Below are 8,560 nucleotides of genomic sequence, written 5' to 3'. Positions count from 1 at the left end.
AGTGATACCCATAGTGTTTACAGTGTAATTCAATATATTCATTCTGTGGCATGATGACAGCTGCAGAGCCACCGCAGGCAGACTCAGTTGTGCAAAGAGAAGTCTTAACTTTAGGGTGTCCCAGACACATCCCAAGCCCTTTTTAAAAACATTTTCTTTGGAGATAAGTTCTCACTAAGTCACTAAGTTACCAAAGATGTACTAGAACTTGTGATCCTCCTTCCTCAGCCTTCCAGAGTGCTGGGATTATAGGTCTGTGGCACCGCACCTGACTATTCCTTCTGGTTATAACAAAAAGGGCTACAGTGAAGCAGCCCAGAGCCTTACACTGGTAGCAATCTCATACATCTGGGGTTAACTGGTCTCTCAGTTGCACTCTTTCTCTTTTGCTTGATTTAATTTCATGTCATTTGTCCCTCATGGCTCTGGGAGCAATAGGCTACACCATCTATAAATACCAAATAGACTAGGTGAAAGTAGTCTGCGCCACTCAGGTACAATTATACTCTCTGATGTTTGTGCAATGAAATCACTTAATATGTTACCCAGGATGCATGCCCCTTGTTGAGCGACACATGACTAATTTTCACAGAAGCCACAAGAGCTTAGCACTATGACAGAAGGAAACAGAGCATACAGTAGGGCCTGGGAGGGTGAGAGAGTCCCTTCTACCTGGGCTGGGGAAAAGTCCCGTGGGGAGGATAACTAACCCCCCGCAGGATTTTAGTTTAACTATGCGGAGAGACTACTTGTTACAGCAGGCTGGGAATAAATGCCAGGTACCACCCTAGAAATCTTGAGTAGAGACTCTGCTGCTCTCAGCTCTGAGGGGCCACACCCTGACCCCAGCTTCAGTGGCCGTGAACAGTAGGCCCCAGCTGTCCTCCCTGCCCTTTGCCAGCCACGCCAACCCACTCCAGTCTATGCCCTGCAGTTCTTCTCTGTCACCTGTGTTGTCTACCACAAAATGATGCCTTGGTTCATCCCAGGGTGTGCCTTGGGACTGGGGACCGGCTGCCAACATGTGCCAGGAACAGCAAAGCAGCAGGCTAAAGCGAGGTTATCTTCCTTTTCACTTCTAACTCACATCTCCGGATGCCCCTCACAGGGAAGGATGCTGACGTGCATCGTGGGGATCACCGAGCGGAATGGGGTGTAGCTCCTGCCTCTAGGATCACTCACTGTCCTGAAGGGATGGGTACAGGATGGCACGAGGTGCCTAGAGTCGGGAGAGGGTTGCAGGAACTCAGCTGTGTCCTCAATACCTGCATTCAGCAGACAAGTCGGGGGAATAAGTGAGTTTGTATCTTTCTGCCTCCCCTGCTATACTTGATGGGACCCACTCAATGCGGAAGGCAACACAGTGATTTCCATGAGTAATACAATCAATTTATATAATACACATGAGGATGTCGCTTTTATGAAAAAAAAAAGACAACTCATTTTTTTTTCAGGTGTGTGTGCCTCTTCATCTATCTCTGTTTTTAATTTTTGTTTTGTTTGAGACAGGGTCTCACTCTGCGGTTCGGGCTGGCCTTGTGCTCACTTTTGTACCCCCCAGGCTAGTGTCAAACTCATAGCTATCCTCCTATCTCAACCTCCCAAGTGCTGGGATTGCAAGCACGTGCCACCATGCCCGGTTCCTATTTTTGGAGGAAATAGGTACAAGAAATGTTTTCCTTTCAGGAAATGGCCATGATCAAGAAAAATTACAGCAGAAGAAGGAAGATAATGGTGACTGCTACTTTATTCCATATGAGGGAGGGAGTAGGGTTGGATGGAGGAGCGTGGGGAACAAGAGAACTGGAGCTCCAGCTTAGGATGGGGGGCACCCCCATTTACCCCGCCCTGATTAGTGCCGCGTAGGAGAGCAGACTTCAAGGTACTGGTTCTTCTGCTATTCTAAATCAGGAAGTAGAATTTTTTTCTGTAAAACCTCCCAGTTTCAGAATGCCATCCATTAACTAAAAAGTGCACTACGTTTAACACAAATGAAGCCCACCTGCGAGTGAGATATGGCACCCAGTGCTCTCATCTCGGGCTGAGTGAGGAGGTGTGTGTGTGTGGAAGATTTACACTTCATCCCTCCTCCCACCTGATATCCTGAACAGGTCTGCCAAGGACAGTGGAGCATTCTGATGCCTGTGTGAGGCGTCCAGTTGCGTGGGTGAGTATGTTCTGCTCTCCAAGCTGTGCAGCCAGTGTGGGCTCTTTCTACCCAGAGAGGAGCCTGTTGTTAGTGCTCGTGCACACACTAGTCCTGGGATAACTACAGTCCCAGGCTAACCCCATGCCGCTTGCTCGCTGAGCAGCCACCTCAGAAACATCAGCCCCAAGACACGGAGAGTCTAAAGCCTCAGATCCCAGGCTCACATCTTAGTGAGGACTTGTAGGCATCCTAAAGCCCCATCTGAGAAATGGGCCAGCAGTGGCACGAAGCCTCATGGGCTGCTGTGAAGATGAGACCCACAGTAGGACTTCAAGGAAGCTCCCCAGAAGCGGCGGGTACCCTGATTTTAAACCGAAGGGACCATTGCAGGACCATAGAGATGATACAAGACCCTCCACACATGGCAAAGCGAGCTTGAGGGCAGGCAGATGGACATCAGGATCTTTACCAACAAGTTCAGGCTTCTTGTTAGATTCTGCTAGAAAATGTGGAGGCCTCTCTTGGCTGGCTGCTATGGAATGGCACCAGGTTTTATAAGAGATCTGAAAAAGGAGTCAGTGGAGATCCAGTGAGTGGACACCATTCCACCCAGCCCCTATGGAAAGCAGAGCTTCCCTCTTCCTATAGCCTGGTACAGCTGCCACTGGAGGCGTGACTCTTCCCTTTCCCCAAAGACAGTGGCAGGATTCCTGAACAGAGCTGATCTGATCATGGTACAGGCCAGGCTCAGAAGGGCTTCATACTTGGTTTAATGCACTTCTGTGTTCATTTTGGAATTCTTTTTTCTTTTAAGGCCTGAGGATTGACCCAGGGACTTTGCATTGAACTGTATTCCCAGCCCTTTACAAATTAGAGCATTTCACTCAGTTGCCCAGGCTGGGCTCAAATTTGGGATCCTCTTGCCTCATCCTCCCAGAGTGCTGCTTTGAAATTCTTAATAGCTTTTAAATAAAGACTACTCATTTGCAGAGGGCTTCAAAAATTAAGTAGCTAATCCTCCTGAACAAACCCTGTCAAGGGGGCCAGACACAGCTGTGACGTCAGCTCCAGCCAGTTTGCCTGTAGTTCCAAAGTGGACTCAGATGAACTCGCTCTGCATGAGGAGGAGGGGTGTGTGTGTGTGTGTGTGTGTGTGTGTGTGTGTGTGCGTGCAAGCAAGAGAGAAGCTGCTCATAGCTTCAAAACAAGATGCAGCCCAGATCTAAGGGACTCCTCAACAGCTGCCATGAAGGCTGAGGAGGCTGCGGGCCACATAACTAGGCTGTATGTGCAGCTGTGTGAGATGCTCTAATTTGTATAGGGCTGGGAATGCAGCTCAATGCAAAGGAAAGCAAAGGAGGAAATAGACAGGTGGTGCTAAGTCTGAGGTGTGTGTGTGTGTGTGTGTGTGTGTGTGTCTGTGTGTGTGCGTGTGTGTGCGTTGGGATTTGTGGGGGAGACTAGGACTCTTTGGATTTTGTCTCAAGGCCTGGCCTCATGAGAATTTGGCCAAGCCGCCAGGTGGTAGGGAGGATCTTTAACAAGAAGCATCTTATTAAAGCCCACAACCGAACATTCCTGGAAATAGGCTTCTCTCTCTCTCCATCTGGGCTGCTCCTGGACCTGTTCGCCATCACCTCGTTCCTCACCTGTTCTCCAATTCCACCTGCCCCTCTGTCCAGTTTCCTGGGATCCCCAGGGGCTCACTAGCCTCAGCCAAGGAGGAGCCCCAGAGAGGGCCTGAGAAGCAAAAAGGACCCAGATTGCTCTACTGTGAGCAGAGCCTCATGAATTGCTGAGATCTTCCTGTGACTTGGGCTTCACAGGTCTTAACTCTAAATCATCAGAGCCCCTCTCCAAGTTCCCCCCAGCCTGGAAGGGGTCACAACTTCCTGGTACTATGAGTCTCTGAGTCCCCTGGGTGACTCAGGCCCTTCCATCACCCTGAACCAAGTCTCTGCATGAGACACATAATTAAATTCTGAAGTGGGTTCTGCCTACTAGTTAGACCTTGGTAGTCTTAAAGATCTCTCGGAGCAAGATGCCTCAATTTGCCTTATGCCTTTCTCCATTTAAGTCATTCTCAATTTCTTTACCTGGAATAGGCTTATGATACCTGTTCTACTCCCTCCAGGGGACCCCTATTGCTGCTGCTTGCTATGACTTGTGTCTAGTTGTCCCCCCAAAGTCCCATGCAGTCATGGGGCAGGGACTTCTAGAGTTTGAGATTAACTCATGATCCACTGGGATTATGGGTGATCCACTGGGATATGGGTCTTAGTACTGCTGAGATTATGGGTGTGAGTGCTATGCCCAACCTGGGGCAGAAAGCCTGAATGTGATATAAGAGAGATAGAAGGACAGAGACAGGGAAGCAGACTCTTTGTTGCCATTGTTGGCCTGTCACCATTGTTGCTTTTCTGCCACCATGATCAACTGTTCTTTATTGTGTGTCCCTCTGCTTTGAAGACAGCTGAATATGGACTGACACCTCCAGTAACTGTGAGCTAAATAAACCTTTCCTTCCTTCATTTTGGGTGTTGGGTATTTGTCCCAGCAACAGGAGAAGAGAAACTGAGATAGAATTTGGTACAGAGAATGGGGTCGTTGCTGTGACTAACCTGACCATGTGGATTACAAGTTTTTGAGAATGGCTTATGGGAAGAGATAGGAAATGTTTGTTTGGAGAGGTTGTCTACTTGCGAAGAGCTGGAACAACTTTGGCTGTTCTTTAGGGGAGACTCTGGTCAGAGCTCAGACCAGAAGATTGTCAGGAAGCCTGCCTGTAAAGTCCAGGCTGGGAGGTTTTTGCTGGGAAGGACTGCATTGGTTGTTGGACTCTGGATGATTTGTGTGTGTTATGGCTTGGCTGAAAGTCTGTCTGAATTTTGCTTGTGCCCATAGACTTTGCCTAAGACTGAGATTAAGCATGGCGGACTGATTAATCTTTCAAAAGATATTTCAAAGCAGCCAAATATTGGGGAGTTGGCATGGCTGTTATTGGGGGCTTTTAGCCAGATTTATGTTGAGAATCAAAAGCAAACAGTGCAGCAGGATGATTCAAAATGTTGTGAGCTTGGCCAGAAAGGAAGCACTAGGAAAGCTGTGGACTGCAAAGATGGAGCTGAGAGAATCTCCATTGTTGGGAAGGAGCCAGAGAATCAAAAGGATGGCCTGAGGGCATCACAGGAGGGGGCAGCTCTCCACCCTTGGCAGCCTCAGAACTGCAAAGGTCAGGGACTTTACCTTGAGGAAAAAGCAGCTGAGCCCCATGTTCTAGAATGGCTGCAGCAGCCACACCAGGTACCAAAATGGCGCCAGCACGGAGAATTTATTCCTCAGAATCAGGGTCAGACTGCTCAGCAATCAGGCATGCCGCCCCTACAGCCAAGAGCGGAGGAAGCCTGGCTACTGCTCCAGCTGGCAGTAGACCTTGGCATCATCCACGTGGCATTGGTTTTAGGTGCATTCAGAATGCAGGAGTTGTGAGGTTAAGATAGCTTCTACCTAGATTTCAGAAGAAGGCCTGGGAGGCCAGGCAGTGTGCCCCTGAGAGGGCAGTGTGCGAAGCTGGGAGTGAGAAGCCTGTTCAGTGGAAACCCCAGAAGCTTGGAAAAGCCAGGAAGGTGGATCATCTAAGGGAAACTGTAAGAAGGGAGCAAAGTCAGCCTAAGAGAGAAGCCATGGGAGAGCTACCTTAGGGCCGGAGCCATGTAAGGCCCTTGGAGCTCACAACTCAGCTCAGACTGCTTTGGATGTTCCAGTTGGAACTATTGGATTTAATGTTTGCCTTGCTGGATTTTGGACTTGTGTTGGTCCTGGTGTTTTGTATGCCCCTGTTGTCTGCAACCTTTAGAATGGCAGTGTTTATCTTGTGCCTTTGAATGTTGGATGTTGTTTAACTTTTCTTTTGTACAGGGGCTTACAGTTAAGAGTTTGCCCTGGATCTTGGAGGAGACCTGGGCTAGGACTTTTCAGCAATGCTGGAACTTTTGGGGCTTTGTAACTCTTAGAGATGGAACTAAAACGTCTTTTGAACATGTGAATGTGCATGAGACTTTGGGGGTCCAGGAACAGAATGTTATGGTTTGTGTCTAGTTGTCTCCCCAAAGCCTCATGTAGTCATGGGGTGGGGACTTCTAGAGTTTGAGATTAACTCATGATCCACTGGGATTATGGGTAATCCACTGGGATTATAGGTTTTAGTACTGCTGAGATTATGGGTGTGAAAAGAAAAGAGATTATGGGTGTGAGTGCTATGCCCAATCTGGGGTAGAGAGCCTAAATGCAATATCTGAGAGACAGAGAGACAGACTCTCTCTGTTGCTGTTGTTGGCCTGTTGCCATTGTTGCTTTTCCACCGCCATGAACTGCTGCTCTCTGCCGTGTGTCCCTCTGCCTTGGAGCTAGTTGAATATGGACTGAAACCTCCAGTAACTGTGAGCTAAATAAACCTTTCCTTCCTTCATTTTGGGTGTTGGGTATTTGTCCTAGCAACGAGAGTAGAGTAACTGAGACACCGTTCATATTTATGAAGTGAGAGAATTTGTTATTCCTGGTGGTCTTGGTGTCCCAGAAGGCTTCCAGCACAGGGTTGCCTGGATGGATGATTTGATCCTCTAGGGACCCCTGGCCCAGAAAGAAATGCAAAGAGGAGTGACCTGTTGGTGGCTGCCTTGGGATTCAGGGCAGAGGCACAGGGCATGCAAATGATGGTGACTTTTGTACCCAGAACCCAGGAGGGAAATGGCTTGGGGAGGCTGGGAAGTCAGGGTCCATGGGGACTTCTGGGAGGAAGACCCTGCGGTGTCAGGAGGGATAATGTGCCTCTGTGGCCCTGTGGTATCAGGAGGGATGCATGGTGACACTGCACTGGCAGCCTTGCTTCTCAGCTGTTGCTCCTTGGCTTTGCGGTCAGTAGAGAGACCCTTGTGGGCACCTGGAAACCCTTCCTTGCATCCTCAGCCTGCCCGTGAAGCTCTGCTTTCTTCTTTGCCAGCATTTACAGCTGCTGTTGGCCCTGCCAAGGCACCTTGTACCCTGGGAGGGCCATGCATGGCCTGCAGATGCAGCTTAACGGAGAGACTGCTCTCCACTTTCTCTTCCATTCCTGTTCTTTTGGGGGCAGGAACCAGAGGTGGTGGCCACCTCTTCCCCATGTGACCTGACCCAAGTCACTTCTCTCTAGGCCTCAGTCTCATCATCCACAAAGTGGCCTTCATCCGTAGAATGGATGCAGACTAAATAGGCCTGCAACATGTGCCACAGAAGCCTGGAAAAGGGGGCTGGACCAAGCGCAGCCTGTCCGCCCTACCTTCTTATCTGAGGACTGTTTGCCTGTTTCTCTGATATTGGTAAAGCACTGGATGACCTTAGTGTTCTCAGTCCTGCCAGAACCAGATTCTCCACTGCAGGTGGAAATTGGAAGTGGGCATGCAAAGGAAAAAGAGGGGGATTGGTCACAGAGGAAAAAGAAAACGACCATAAGGAGATACATAGTCTATGTACATTTCTTCCCCAGTGTGGACACACAAACAGGTGGCAAGGCCTTGAGGACATAAGTGCTTTCCATTGATTTAGTAGGTGCAGCCTCCCTCACCCCATTAAGCCCACTGGCTGCCTGAAGCGTTCTGCTCAAGGCCCCCCAATTAATTCTAAGGAGGCCTAATGATATGTGTAAGGCACAGACCTAATTATATGTATATAGACTGAGAGACAGAAGAGACACTTACGTGATTAGCATAGTTTGATTTTCACAGTCTCTAGGGAGGAAAACAGCACTAGGAAGATGTAATTAGTTAGGAAACATTTAGAAACTAGGCATTTGACAGTACCTTAACCAAACAGCCCTTTTCTGAACCATACCCAGCTTGGAGAATTATGGTTTGGATCGAGAAGGTCTCCCCAAAGCCTCGTGCGCCCAGAGGAGGGATTCTTAAAAGGAGCTTCGATTATGGGGGCTCTGTACTGACCCATGGATCAGTCCCTGGATGAATCTAGAGCGAAGTGTTGTTGGAGGCGTGGCCTGGTTGACAGGGGCGTGGCCTGGGGCGTGGCCTGGAAGGATCCTCCCTGCTGATTCCGCCCTTCTCTCTCAGCTTTCTGCACGCAGACCCTTGCACTGTGCCATCCATGTGTTAAGCCTGCTGAATGTAGACTAACACTTCTGAAGCTGTGAGCCAAAAAACTTCTTCTCTAAGGAAGGAGATACTTTGTACCAGCAATGAGAAAGTGATAGAGTAGCCTGGGTACGGTCACGCTCGGAGGTCAGAAATTCAGGATCCTGTGGGATTCATGTCCTTGTGTCCACCAGGCAGCATAGGCCCTTGTAGAAAGGGCCGCTCTATTCCTGGGAGCATTTTTCCTTCAGCGATAAAGCTGCCTAATCATAAGCAACATAAAGAGCGTGGC

At 49.1% G+C, this 8,560-nt stretch overlaps 1 pseudogene; it reads right to left on the bottom strand.

The window, feature by feature from the left end:
• LOC101573167 overlaps positions 1-8,560 on the bottom strand; it is a 77,114-nt pseudogene that overhangs the window by 59,756 nt on the left and 8,798 nt on the right.

Source organism: Octodon degus, unplaced genomic scaffold, assembly GCF_000260255.1.
Source record: "Octodon degus isolate 3935 unplaced genomic scaffold, OctDeg1.0 scaffold00031, whole genome shotgun sequence".
Classification (NCBI taxonomy): Eukaryota; Metazoa; Chordata; class Mammalia; order Rodentia; family Octodontidae; genus Octodon; species Octodon degus.
Note: the sequence above shows the minus strand (reverse complement) of the source record. Positions and strands in the feature narration are given on the sequence as shown.